General features: G+C 45.7%; 1 pseudogene; it reads right to left on the reverse strand.

The window, feature by feature from the left end:
* Window positions 1–5,404: 5,404 nt before the first annotated feature.
* LOC125527194 lies at window positions 5,405–9,883 on the reverse strand (annotated as a pseudogene).
* Between the last annotated feature and the right edge of the window lie 5,748 nt (window positions 9,884–15,631).

Raw genomic sequence — 15,631 nt, forward strand, 5'->3', positions numbered from 1 at the left:
ATGAAGCATAAGTCTGAAACATTTGAAAAGTTCAAAGAATTTCAGAGTGAAGTTGAAAATCATCGGAACAAGAAAATAAAGTTTCTGCGATCTGATCATGGAGGAGAATATTTGAGTTACGAGTTTGGTCTACATCTGAAACAATGCGGAATAGTTTCGCAACTCACGCCACCCGGAACACCTCAGCGTAATGGTGTGTCCGAACGTCGTAATCGTACTTTACTTGATATGGTGCGATCTATGATGTCTCTTACAAATTTACCGCTATCATTTTGGGGTTATGCTTTAGAGACGGCCGCATTCACGTTAAATAGGGCACCATCAAAATCCGCTGAGACGACACCTTATGAACTATGGTTTGGCAAGAAACCAAAGTTGTCGTTTCTTAAAGTTTGGGGCTGCGATGCTTATGTGAAAAAGCTTCAACCTGATAAGCTCGAACCCAAATTGGAGAAATGTGTCTTCATAGGATACCCAAAGGAGACTGTTGGGTACACCTTCTATCACAGATCCGAAGGCAAGACATTCGTTGCTAAGAATGGATCCTTTCTAGAGAAGGAGTTTCTCTCAAAAGAAGTGAGTGGGAGGAAAGTAGAACTTGACGAGGTAACTGTACCTGCTCCCTTATTGGAAAGTAGTACATCACAGAAACCCGTTTCTGCGACACCTACACCAATTAGTGAGGAAGCTAATGATAATGATCATGAAACTTCAGAACAAGATACTACTGAACCTCGTAGATCAACCAGAGTAAGATCTGCGCCAGAGTGGTACGGTAATCCTGTTCTGGAAGTCATGCTACTAGATCATGATGAACCTACGAACTATGAAGAAGCAATGGTGAGCCCAGATTCCGAAAAATGGCTTGAAGCCATGAAATCTGAGATGGGACACATGTATGAGAACAAAGTATGGACTTTGGTTGACTTGCCCGATGATCGGCAAGCAATTGAGAATAAATGGATCTTCAAGAAGAAGACTGACGCTGACGGTAATATTACTGTCTACAAAGCTCGACTTGTCGCAAAAGGTTTTCGACAAGTTCAAGGGGTTGACTATGATGAGACCTTCTCACCCGTAGCGATTGCTTAGTCCGTTCCGAATATGTTAGCGGTTGTCGCTTTATGATTATGAAATTTGGCAGATGGATGTCAAAACTGCATTGCTGAATGGATTTCTGGAAGAAGAGTTGTATATGATGCAACCGGAAGGTTTTGTCAATCCAAAGGGAGCTAACAAAGTGTGCAAACTCCAGCGATCCATTTATGGACTGGTGCAAGCCTCTCGGAGTTGGAATAAACGCTTTGATAGTGTGATCAAAGCATTTGGTTTTATACAGACCTTTGGAGAAGTCTGTATTTACAAGAAAGTGAGTGGGAGCTCTGTAGCATTTCTGATATTATATGTGGATGACATATTACTGATTGGAAATGATATAGAATTTCTGGATAGCATAAAGGGATACTTGAATAAGAGTTTTTCAATGAAAGACCTCGGTGAAGCTGCTTACATATTAGGCATAAAGATCTATAGAGATAGATCAAGACGCTTAATTGGACTTTCACAAAGCACATACCTTGACAAGATTTTGAAGAAGTTCAAAATGGATCAAACAAAGAAAGGGTTCTTGCCTGTGTTACAAGGTGTGAAATTGAGTCAGACTCAATGCCCGACCACTGCAGAAGATAGAGAGAAAATGAAAGATATTCCCTATGCGTCAGCCATAGGCTCTATCATGTATGCAATGCTGTGTACCAGACCTGATGTGTGCCTTGCTATAAGTCTAGCAGGGAGGTACCAAAGTAATCCAGGAGTGGATCACTGGACAGCGGTCAAGAACATCCTGAAGTACCTGAAAAGGACTAAGGATATGTTTCTCGTATATGGAGGTGACAAAGAGCTCATCGTAAACGGTTACGTTGATGCAAGCTTTGACACTGATCCGGACGATTCTAAATCGCAAACCGGATACGTATTTACATTAAACGGTGGAGCTGTCAGTTGGTGCAGTTCTAAACAGAGCGTCGTGGCGGGATCTACGTGTGAAGCGGAATACATAGCTGCTTCAGAAGCAGCAAATGAAGGAGTCTGGATGAAGGAGTTCATATCCAATCTAGGTGTCATACCTAGTGCATCGGGTCCAATGAAAATCTTTTGTGACAATACTGGTGCAATTGCCTTGGCAAAGGAATCCAGATTTCACAAGAGAACCAAGCACATCAAGAGACGCTTCAATTCCATCCGGAATCTAGTCCAGGTGGGAGACATAGAGATTTGCAAGATACATACGGATCTGAATGTAGCAGACCCGTTGACTAAGCCTCTTCCACGAGCAAAACATGATCAGCACCAAGGCTCCATGGGTGTTAGAATCATTACTGTGTAATCTAGATTATTGACTCTAGTGCAAGTGGGAGACTGAAGGAAATATGCCCTAGAGGCAATAATAAAGTTATTATTTATTTCCTTATATATCATGATAAAAGTTTATTATTCATGCTAGAATTGTATTAATCAGAAACATAATACATGTGTGAATACATAAACAAACAGAGTGTCACTAGTATGCCTCTACTAGACTAGCTTGTTAATCAAAGATGGTTATGTTTCCTAACCATGGACAAAGAGTTGTCATTTGATTAACAGGATCACATCATTAGATGAATGATCTGATTGACATGACCCATTCCATTAGCTTAGCACCCGATCGTTTAGTATGTTGCTATTGCTTTCTTCATGACTTATACATGTTCCTATGACTATGAGATTATGCAACTCCCGTTTGCCGGAGGAACACTTTGTGTGCTACCAAACGTCACAATGTAACTGGGTGATTATAAAGGAGCTCTACAGGTGTCTCCAAAGGTACATGTTGGGTTGGCGTATTTCGAGATTAGGATTTGTCACTCCGATTGTCGGAGAGGTATCTCTGGGCCCTCTCGGTAATGCACATCACATAAGCCTTGCAAGCATTGCAACTAATGAGTTAGTTGTGAGATGATGTATTACAGAACGAGTAAAGAGACTTGCCGGTAACGAGATGGAACTAGGTATTGAGATACCGACGATCGAATCTCGGGCAAGTAACATACCTATGACAAAGGGAACAACGTATGTTGTTATGCGGTCTGACCGATAAAGATCTTCGTAGAATATGTAATAAAGTTATTATTTATTTCCTTATATATCATGATAAAAGTTTATTATTCATGCTAGAATTGTATTAATCAGAAACATAATACATGTGTGAATACATAAACAAACAGAGTGTCACTAGTATGCCTCTACTAGACTAGCTTGTTAATCAAAGATGGTTATGTTTCCTAACCATGGACAAAGAGTTGTCATTTGATTAACAGGATCACATCATTAGATGAATGATCTGATTGACATGACCCATTCCATTAGCTTAGCACCCGATCGTTTAGTATGTTGCTATTGCTTTCTTCATGACTTATACATGTTCCTATGACTATGAGATTATGCAACTCCCGTTTGCCGGAGGAACACTTTGTGTGCTACCAAACGTCACAATGTAACTGGGTGATTATAAAGGAGCTCTACAGGTGTCTCCAAAGGTACATGTTGGGTTGGCGTATTTCGAGATTAGGATTTGTCACTCCGATTGTCGGAGAGGTATCTCTGGGCCCTCTCGGTAATGCACATCACATAAGCCTTGCAAGCATTGCAACTAATGAGTTAGTTGTGAGATGATGTATTACAGAACGAGTAAAGAGACTTGCCGGTAACGAGATGGAACTAGGTATTGAGATACCGACGATCGAATCTCGGGCAAGTAACATGCCTATGACAAAGGGAACAACGTATGTTGTTATGCGGTCTGACCGATAAAGATCTTCGTAGAATATGTAGGAGCCAATATGAGCATCCAGGTTCCGCTATTGGTTATTGACCGGAGACGTGTCTCGGTCATGTCTACATTGTTTTCGAACCCGTAGGGTCCGCACGCTTAAGGTTTCGATGACAGTTATATTATGAGTTTATGAGTTTTGATGTACCGAAGTTAGTTCGGAGTCCCGGATATGATCACGGACATGATGAGGAGTCTCGAAATGGTCGAGACATAAAGATTGATATATTGGACGGCTATATTCGGACACCGGAAGTGTTCCGGGTGATTTCGGAGAAAACCGGAGAGCCGGAGGGTTACCGGAACCCTACCGGGAGAAGTAATGGGCCATATGGGCCTTAGTGGAGAGAGAGAGGGGCAGCCAGGGTGGGCCGCGCGCCTCCTCCCCCCTGGTCCGAATTGGACTAGGAGAGGGGGGCGGCGCCCCCCTTTCCCTCTCCCTCCCCACTTCTTTCCCCCTCCTAGTAGGAGTCCTACTCCTACTAGGAGGACTCCTTGGCGCGCCTATAGGACTGGCCGGCCTCCTCCCCTTGCTCCTTTATATACGGGGGCAGGGGGCACCCCTAGACACACAAGTTGATCTTCGTGATCGTTCCTTAGCCGTGTGCGGTGCCCCCTCCACCATATTCCACCTCGGTCATATTGTAGCGGTGCTTAGGCGAAGCCCTGCGACGGTAGAACATCAAGATCGTCACCACGCCGTCGTGCTGACGGAACTCTTCCCCGACACTTTGCTGGATCGGAGTCCGGGGATCGTCATCGAGCTGAACGTGTGCTAGAACTCGGAGGTGCCGTAGTTTCGGTACTTGATCGATCGGGCCGTGGAGACGTACGACTACATCAACCAAACGCTTCCGTTGTCGATCTACAAGGGTACGTAGATCACACTCTCCCCTCTCGTTGCTATGCATCACCATGATCTTGCGTGTGCGTAGGAAATTTTTAAAAATTACTACGTTCCCCAACAGCATCTTCCCAAATATCAATGTTGTGACCATTTCCAACATGCCAAATATAACCAAGATTTAGACAATTAACCCCTGTCATAATATTTTGCCAAGTAAAAGAAAAGCCCTTTGTTAGCTTTGTATTCAATAAATCATCGTTTGGGAAATATTTAGCTCTCAACACGGTCGCACATAAGGAGTCTTGATTCTCAATAATACGCCACGCTTGTTTTGCCAGCATTGCTAGGTCGAAACAATGAATATCCTGGAATCCCTAATTAAGCACCCCTCCTGTAGACCTAAGCACTTTGTGCTTAAAAAAACTCAATTTATGTTAGTAAGGACCTCCTTAAACACCTTGCATTGTACCGTCGTACGTGGCCTTACTTCCCAGCCAGAACACGGGGATCTGCCCATGTCACCTTTCATGGCATTGCCGGGGGAAAAAAATCTTTCATGGCATTGGCCTATGGTACCATCACACCTGCCCTTGCAGGTTCAACGTTACCTGCAAAAGAGAGACCCCAGCATGCTCGAGCACAAGCAGAATCCCATGCCACATACTACTGTAAAAGTAAAACTCTGATTTTCAGTTTGAACTTGCTATCCCTCTTCACCCTTGAACATTTGCCAAAGAGCAGAGCAGGGAGAGCTTCTGCGCCGGTTTATTTGTCTTTTTACATGCAGTCCAGCAAACACAAAGCACAACCCAAACATCTAGACACAGACTGACACACTACTATAACACACTCCTATCTTCTTCTTCCCACAAAGGGCACACAGACAGACAGACAGACAGACAGACGACTCTCTTCTTCCAGTTTCGACAACACAAACAACTACAAACAGCACGGAGTTTCTTTCCCCCTACTACATCTACAACAGACTGACAGACAGACACATGCATCGCTGGGGGTTGGTTCAGGCTCTCCACAGCCTGCAGACACAGCTTCTTTCGCTCGCTCGCTCAGAGCCCCATCAGGTGGTCGAGGCCCCCGTGAGGGCCTCCCCCACCCATGCCGCCGAGAGAGCCCCCGCCTCCCATGCCGCCACCAAGAGAGCCTCCTCCACCCATGCCGCCGAGAGAGCCCCCGCCCCCCATGCCACCACCGAGAGAGCCTCCGCCGCCCATGCCACCAAGAGAGCCTCCGCCGCCCATGCCCCCAAGAGAGCCTCCCCCGCCCATGCCGCCGAGAGAGCCTCCTCCGCCCATACCAGTGTGGGAGCTTCCCCCGCCCATGCCGGCGATCGACATGTTGCTCAGCAGCTGCTGGAGCCACCGCCTTGTAACGTTGTCATCCTGCGTCCATGGGTAAAGATATAGGCGTCAGTAAACGATCCAAACTGTCCCGGTGCAGATATGCCAAGCTTGTCTATCTAGCTAGGGAAAGCACGAGCTGGGGAACACACAAGAAGGAAGTTGTTGAATGTCCCGTCCTTCAGCACGGTGGGGAGGCAACTGTTGAGCGCAGCACAAGCCCTGCATAACATCACATACAGAGACTTAGGAACTGCCAGTTATACAGGCTGTGATTTTGACAGATGTGCTACCATTACCAACCTCTGGTTCTCTGTCAGCCTGAGGTAGCAGCGGATTATGTGCTTCAGCAATCTTGCAGACGGCTGTTCAGCAAGCGCCTGGACCATCTGTGCTAAAACAGTGGCCACAGCAAAGAAACGCTCAGCGGTCGCGCAGATGTAACGCAGCCCAATGTCATCAAGCAGAATCTTTTGAACAATAAAGGTGGCCACCTGCAAGTAACAGTAACCTCGGCAGAGTTAGTGAGACTGATGCACTTACTACAGATCTCTCGGAGTAAAGAGATCCCAACAATCTAGTAAAAAGCTATCTATGGAAGCTTTAAGTACATCATGGCTCAACAACCAGTTTAGAGTTTCTTCTTGCCATCGACATCGTTATTTATTAGCTACCAACAAGGTAATTTAAATAATACAAATTTATAATAATTGTTAAAAGATAAAATACTCCAGTAAGGAAGATGAAAAGGATGAATGAAGCAACCTACAGAAGGCAGCTAACACAGATAATCACAGCAATTCATACCATAACCAAATTAGGTTGCAGCATGATTTCAGTGTTGCACCATGCAAATTTCGCATAAGATTAATTAACCATGCCGATGCATTGTCAAAGGCTACAAAGCATAGAATCAGAACTAGATGATCATCATTAGACTTAGATTTATAAAAGGGGTTGAGTTCATACTGTTTTGGAAAGTTCACTGCCCATCTCCATAGTACGCAGACACAGAGGGATTATTTCAGTTTGAAGCAGAAACCCAATGACTTCAGAATCGTCAACCTGCATATATCAAAAACAAAGCAAAAGAAATACTCTTATGATATGCAAATCGAATATCCAAAAGAAGAAATAATAGAATTTCTAACAAATCATTAGCCTGTTTGGTTCAAAAATAATAGTTCCTGTTGGGATTCCTGGGATCCAATCCCAACTAGTCCATTTGATTAAAACGACTGGATTACTGGAATGAAAATACCAAAAGAACAAGATATAGTCTACCAAAGAAAAAATACAGCCAATCTCCATCACTGTTCAACCCTCTCACCATTTAAAGCAAAAAATCTATATGGACCATCCATTCCTAGTTTGCATAAGTATCTAGTTTTAATTTACCTTCACAAGAGCACCAATAACACCCAAGCTGGTAAGCCTCAAGTACTCAAAAGGTCTTGTCTTGCTGGTAGTATTCAGGAACGGGTACAGGTACAGTGGGATGTGAGCTGCAAAGGAAAAGAAAGAAGACTCAATTATTAACCACTGCAAGTTAAGATTTACTTATTCTGTAAAGTCATCAAAATGAGGAAAGCCTTTTAACAATAAACAATGGAAATATTTAAGACTTGGCATAGAAACAGTGGCACTCAGTACCATTCAAGAACGGGATCCTGGTGTCAGGGTGTGAAGCAACACACTGCATTAAAAAAAAGTAAAATGAAATTGAGGGGCGGATGGCAAGCAAGTATGATATGAAAGCAGTAGTATTCTCAATCCACCACAAGGCCCACCAGGAGTGAGGGTTTCCTTTTCTTTCTCATGTAAAAGCATACCTGAAGAAGTGCAAGTGCATTGCAGACACGGTTTGATGCAACTGGCGACAAAGTAGGAGGTGAAAGTGAAGGGTAGATTGACACAATCTCCTGCATAAATTTTCAAAACAGCAAGACAGACTGAATAAGGAAAATGTGCAGAACCATCAATAAATTTCATATTGAAAGAATCAATACACATGCACAACCACCCTAACTTAAATAACAAGAACTGCACAAGTACATATTTAGAACTGTGCAATAATTGTAACCTACCTGGAGCAGTGCAGCAACGGTGCCAAAGGAGTGCCACAGCAGTGGAGCAAGGTCTTGAAAAATCTCTCGCTTCTGAAAGAGGAAAACTGAGAAACAGATTAGACAATGAATTTTCACCTCCTGCGTCCCAGATTTGCTGCCATACTCTAAATGTTAAAGTAAAATAGTTCCATGTATCAACTGTCCAGTTTGGGATATTTTCTTTGGAAAGTTGATGTTTCACTAAGAAAAGAATGATGATGCTTGCATTAGTGGCTCATACCATGGGTTCACACTTTTGGTAGATAAAGAAGTGACAGAAAAAAATACTATACTAACTAAACTTCATCACTTATCTAGATAATCTGCAGAAGTAGAACAGACTATTTCTAACATATAAATGTCTTCCTATATAGTTTAAACTGTTTAGATTTCTTAACACCACCTCCTGATAAGTTTGCAAAGGCATCAATAGGACAGGATTTCACAAAGTTTACACTCCCCACCCACCTGTCCTTGAACAGGGTATCTCCACCAGATACTATAATTAAATGTGCACAGCCGAATACAGACCTTGCAGCCTGCTCCAGCACAAAAATATTCATTGGAAGTTCACTTTTACCAAGAAACAAATTCATCAGGAAGCAGGGGGGATTAACAAAGATACACTTCTTGTGGTATTCACTCCTAAGAGATTGTATATGATAACTGCAGTATTTTCCATTTTATTCAGGGGTACTATAACATAAATGGGCACATGTCTTGTCGTATTCAATCCTAATAGAACAACATATAAGATAATGACAGCACTTTCCATTTTAATCAGAGCAAGCAGAACTAAAATGAATACAGTTATCCAATGCACACATCCAAACTGCCATCCAAGTGTGTCCAACAGAGATCAGCAACCATTCCCGCTACGGGTGCTAATAACAGGTACAGCATAGCACATGTTTAAAGAATGTATCATAATAAAAACTACAAAAATCACATACCAAACCATACTTGCTTTCGCTACATATCTACAAGTCTACAGCAAGCTAAAGGACTGCACAAAATCACCCAATTCTCTTCATACTCCAGATATGAGCAGGCAGAGTTGCACTAAATTACCAAACACCACAAGCAAGCCATAGAATCGCCCTAGGGAGATCGGAGAGCAACATTTCCATACCAAGCACGGATCAAAGATAACAGACAAAGACGGGCGTGCACTGATCTATACCCTATAACCTTAGATCACCACGTGAGCCGATTTACCCATAGCGAACTGCCCTGCAGCTGACATCAGATAGGTCATCAGGGTCCCGAATCTACTTTCGCCTAGACACAACATTGTAGCACCAAGGTCGCAGCTTTACCAACCACCACATGACGCATACAGATCGCCCGATTCCCCACCGCAAATCCGAGACTTAAACATCCACCAGGAAGCTACAAACGCGAAATTTTAATCGACGGGGAGGGCTAGTGGGAAGCGCGGGCTTCTCCGCGGCGGCAGGGCGGGGGGCAGGGGGAGGAAACGACCTTGGAGAGCTCGAGGAGGGCGTTCTCGCGCAGCTCCGGGTCGCAGAGGTCGAGCACGAGCTGCTCCGCGGACACCATCTTCCGGTCCCTCCCCCCGGCGGGCGGCGCCGCGGCCGACGAGCCGGACGGGGGCGGGAGCGGGGGCGGGGAGGGCGCGCCGAAGGAGGGGCCGGCGGCGAGGGACGGGCAGATTCGCCATTGAGGAGGGTGAGGAAAAACTGAGGAGGTGGTCAGGGGAAGGAGGAGAGGCTGTGCCCCCCGGAGGGAAGGTTATACTAGAAGCGGTATGCTACGAGGAGGGGCAGGACAGGGAATCGGCGGCGGTTTCCAACTTTGCTCCTTGTCTTCAAACGGAGACGAAATTTTCCCAGCCGTCCTTTCCAATGCCTTGTAATGGTGTTGCACGCATCCTACTCATCATGTTTGGAAGCTGCCATGGCGGCCAGGCATGAATTCGGCTCGACTCGTCGGTGGGTGTCTATCTCACTCCTTCCTCGGCGCACCTGCTCGCCACCTAATAATGTTTGTTGTTTTGTCCGGTGGGCGATTGTCCCACTACTTTCTCGGTGCACCTGCTCGCCACCTAACATCGTTTGTTGTTTTGCCCGGCCGGCGTTTGTCCCCACTCCTTCCTCGGTGCACCTGCTCGCCACCTAACATTGGTTGCGTTGTTTTGACGACCTCCGTCGACCTCACGCTTTCGAGACCTTTGCCGTCTTTATGTCGGCCTTCTCCTCCGTCATCGTCGCCGTCGATGTTTAATCTCCCTTCGGAATCTCCGGCGCCGGAGACGATACAGAGGAAGTGGCGTCGCCACTCAAGACATGTAGAGAAAACATCGAATTAATGGTCAGTGGGTTCAGGATGAACCCAATGACTCCTTTATCAATCATGAAACAAGTATTTTAAAACATGTAAACAATTGGTAAATGAATTCAATATAAATTTCGAGCGATGTTGCTCACGATGAAGATCAATGCAGAAGAGTGGGTGAACGGTACCTTCATGTATTGATTTGTTGTTATCACTTTGTGCGTTGTCGCTCTTTTTACCTAACTCGGTAAAAACGAGCGCTATATTCATGACTAGTCTGATATTTTGATGAACATGGAAACAATAGCATGATTTCAATATTATCTTTAATGTCCTCCTAAAAACATATCTTTAATGTAAGACTGACTTGTGAAGGACGATTAGCATCAAAAATAAGATTCTAACTTATTCTTGTCATACTCCAGACACAAGCACGCAGAGTTGCACTAAATTACCCAACATACCACAAGCTAGTCATGGAATCGCTATTGGGGGTCGGAAAGCACCATTTCCATACAAAACACGGAACAAGGAGTAAGAGGGAAAGACAAGATGTGCATTGATCTATACCCTAGAACCTAGATACCACATGAGCAGATTTGCCTACTTAATTGCACAACAACTGATATCGGATAGATCACCAGGGTCCCCAATCTACTTTCGCCTAAACACAACATTGCATCACCAAGGTCGCATCTTTACCAACCACCACACGACACATACAGATCTCCCGATTCCCCGCCGCAAATCCGACCCATAAACACCTACTAGAGATCTACAAAACGCGAAATCTTCCTCAACGGGGAGAGCTAGAGAGAATCGTGGGGCTCTCCGCGGTGGGAGGGAGGGGTGGGGGAAGTAAGCGACCTTGTAGAGCTGGCGGAGGGCGTCCTCACGCAACTTCGGGTCACAGAAGTCGATCACGAGCTGCTCCGCGGGAACCTTATTCCAGTCCTTCCCCCTAGCAGCCGGCGTCGCGGTCGACGGCCCGTACGGGGTGGAGGCGGAGGCGGGGAGGAGGGGCCGGTGGCGAGGGACGGAGGCAGATCTGCCATTGAGGAGAGGAGGGAGTAGTGGCGTGAGGGGGAAAATGGGGAGGTGGTCAGGAGGAGGAGTAGCTCTGCCCCGCGAAGGGTGAGGTTATACTAGAAGCGATATGCTGTCAAGAGGGGCAGCCCAAAGAATCGACAGTCGTTTTCCACTTTGCTCATTTGTCTCTAAATAGATGAAACATTTTTTTGGCCATCTTTTTAATGCCTTGTTGTGGTATCACACGCATCCTAAAACTTGCCATAGCAGTCAGGACATGAATTCAGTTGGACTAGTCGGTGGATCTATTTTTCTAGCCGTCCTTTCTAATGGCTTGCGATGGTATCACACGCATCCTAGAAGCTGTCATGGCAGCCAGGGCATGAATCCAGCTGGACTCGTTGGTGGATTCATTTCTCCAATTGTCCTTTCTAATGCATTACTATGGTATCACACGCATCCTAGAAGCTGCCACGGCAGCCAGAGCATGGATCCAACTGGACTTGTCAGTCGATGTTTGTCCCACTCCTTACTCATCCCACCTACTCCCCACCTATGGTTGTTTGCGTTGTTTTGCCGATCTTTGTCGATCTAACATTTCCCGAGACCTACTTCTTCTTTGTGAAGGTCTTCTTCATCATAGTCGTCTCTTATGAGTGATATTTTTACACTCCTCTACCCTTGGTTTAAACAGATATATTTCATTAAAACTGCTATATTCACTCCGATATTGCTACTAATGTCTAATGTTGGGGATATAACCCCATGGTGTAACCCGCCCAAGAGGGGCCGAGTTACATTGTTGGCGATTCATAAGTGAAAGCCTAAGTAGGCCCAAGAAGCCAAGACCTGAGAGACTGGAGGCAGCTTACAAGGTGGGCCAGTTGGAGGCCCAAGACCCGAAGATGGCACATAACCTGGAGGTGTGAGCCGCCCCATGGCGACTTTCCTAGCAAGGCAAGGTGACTTAGACTAGGGTCGGTTACATTATACGATCCGACCCGGACTCTTGTAAGCCTAGGGCCTCAACCTGTGTATATGAAGGCGAGACCCTGCGACGGGTTAACTCAAGTTACAATCAATCGAGAGCTAGGTTAAGCGATTCTGCTCCCTTATAATCGATACTCAATCAATACAACACCAAGAAGGAAGTAGGCTTTTACCTCCTCGGTGAGGGGCCAAACCTGGGTAAACTCGTGTCTCTCCTCCCATTCAACCCCTTTAAGCTAACCACCGTAGCCATGGCCTCGCACCTAAGTCCTTTCACGAGGGCATCTGTCGTGACAAAACCATGATAGTTGGCGCCCACCGTGGGGCGTGCATGGTGGTTTCGAGTTGTTGAAGGGCTCTTTCCCAGGGATCGAGGGACACGTCCTTGGCAGGATGACCAAGAGTCGCCGCGACAAGCTCTACATCGACGACGCTAGCTGGGGCCCTGAGGCCGACTCAATTGAATACGGGTATCGTGTCCCCTTCGGCAAAATTCACGTCTTCATCGGTAAGATCGGTGAAAGTGAAACTATCCCTGGGTGGTTTTGGTAATTCCTAACAACATATAGCTCATTGAACTAATGCTCTTTCAAGGTGATCATTTCAGAAAGTTCAATGATTGGCATGGCATGGACTAGGAATGTGGACCCCTCAAAATGCTAAGGACACATATTGGCTCAAGCTCAAGACTCTACATTTTCATTTTTAGTGATCCAAGTTCACATTGAGTCCATAGGAAAAGCCAATACTATTAGAAGGGGATGAGGTGTTGCTTAATGGCTTGCTTGCTCAAAATGCTTAGTGATATGCTCCAAAAGCCCTCAACCACTTTCTCATACCCACATATGTCCCAAACCAAAAGTCAAACTCGGCCCCACCGATTTTATCTATCCGGCGCCACCGAGTTCACTTGACATAGCCACTACCAAAAACCCTAGTCAGTTCGATCTCACCGATAGGGATCTCAGTCTCACGAGATGGGATTGCAAACTCTCTGTTTCCCTTCGTAACGTTTCGGTCTAAACGAGATGAGCGACCGATCCCACTGAGTTCACAATGCAAACTCTCTATTTCCCTTGCGTAACGTTCGGTCTCACCGAAATGAGCGATTCAGTCCCACCGAGTTTGCCTGACCAACTCTCGGTTTGCCTATTACAGAAATTGGTCTTACTGAGTTTATGTGATCGGTCTCACCGAGATTACGTTATGCCCTAACCCTAATGAAATCGGTCCCACCAAAAATCTTAACGTTCACACTTCGAACTAAATCGGTCTGACCGAGTTTCATGATTCGGTCTCACCGAGTTTGGTAAATTGCGTGTAACCGTTAGATTTTGTGTGGAGGCTATATATACCCCTCCACCCACTACTCCATTCGTGGAGAGAGCCATCAGAACTTGCCTACACTTCCAGCATACATTTTCTAAGAGAGAACCACCTACTCATGTGTTGAGACCAAGATATTCCCATCCAACCACAAGAATCTTGATCTCTAGCCTTCCCCAAGTTGCTTTCCACTCAAATCATCTTTCCACCAAATCCAAATCAGTGAGAGAGAGTTGAGTGTTGGGGAGACTATCATTTGAAGCATAGGAGCAAGGAGTTCATCATCAACACACATCTATTACCTTTTGGAGAGTGGTGTCTCCTATATTGGTTAGGTGTCACTTGGGAGCCTCCGACAAGTTTGTGGAGTTGAACCAAGGAGTTTGTAAGGGCAAGGAGATCGCCTACTTCGTGAAAATCTACCCAAGTGAGGCAAGTCCTTCGTGGGCGATGGCCATGGTGGGATAGACAAGGTTGCTTCTTCATGGACCCTTCATGGGTGGAGCCCTCCGTGGACTCGCACAGCCGTTACCCTTCGTGGGTTGAAGTCTCCATCAACGTGGATGTACGATAGCACCACCTATCAGAACCACACCAAAAATCTCCGTGTCTACATTGCGTTTGCTCCCTCCAAACTCCTCCCTTTACCTTCATGTGCAATGTTTTTACATTCCGCTGCTATAATCTTAGACTAGCATGTGTAGGTTTATTGCTTGACTTGTGCTAAGTTGCTAAAATATGCCAAGACTTAAAATTGGGAAAAGGATAGATTTTTATTTGTTCAAGTAGTCTAATCACCCCCTGTCGGTGTAAACCGGCGGATCTCGGGTAGGGGGTCTCGAACTGTGCGTCTAGGCCGGATGGTAACAGGAGACAAGGGACACAATGTTTTACCCAGGTTTGGGCCCTCTTGATGGAGGTAAAACCCTACGTCCTGCTTGATTAATATTGATGATATGGGTAGTACAAGAGTAAATCTACCACGAGATCAAGGAGGCTAAACCCTAAAATCTAGCCTATGGTATGATTATTGTATGATGAAGTTGTCCTACGGACTAAAACCCTCCGGTTTATATAGACACTGGAGAGGGTTAGGGTTACACAAAGTCGGTTACAATGGTAGGAGATCTTGAATATCCGCATCGCCAAGCTTGCCTTCCACGCCAAGGAAAGTCCCATCCGGACACGGGACGGAGTCTTCAATCTTGTATCTTCATAGTCCTGGAGTTCGGCTGAAGGTATAGTCCGGCTACCCGAACACCCCCTAATCCAGGACTCCCTCAGTAGCCCCTGAACCAGGCTTCAATGACGACGAGTCCGGCGCGCAGATTGTCTTCGGCATTGCAAGGCGGGTTCCTCCTCCAAATTCTTCATAAAAGTTTGTAAACACCAAGAGTAGTGTCCGGCTCTGCAAAATAAGCTTCCACGTATTGCCATAGAGAGAATAATATTAACACAAATCTAATCTGCTGACGTATTCCGTAGCGTGATATCACACTACGGCCAAGCCTTTATTCGAATCGTTTTCACTTCTCCACCTCAGCGTGTTTTGCGAGGCGGTTTCCTTGGCACGTCTTGTCAAAGCAGAGATCATGTCCCCTTTGTTTACGGGATTCTCGTTAATACGGACGTGGGTAACCCAACCGCGCCACTTATCACGGCGCTTGGGAGGCAAGTGAGTTTTACTAGGCTGGTGGGGACGCATAGTCGCATCCGCCCATATAAGGGGATAAGGATTCCACCTTTTTACCTACGCCTTCTTCCTCCTTTGCCTATCCATCTTCTGCGCACCCGAGCTCCAGCA

The sequence above is a fragment of the Triticum urartu genome, unplaced genomic scaffold (assembly GCF_003073215.2).
Source record: "Triticum urartu cultivar G1812 unplaced genomic scaffold, Tu2.1 TuUngrouped_contig_3191, whole genome shotgun sequence".
In the NCBI taxonomy this organism is placed as follows: Eukaryota; Viridiplantae; Streptophyta; class Magnoliopsida; order Poales; family Poaceae; genus Triticum; species Triticum urartu.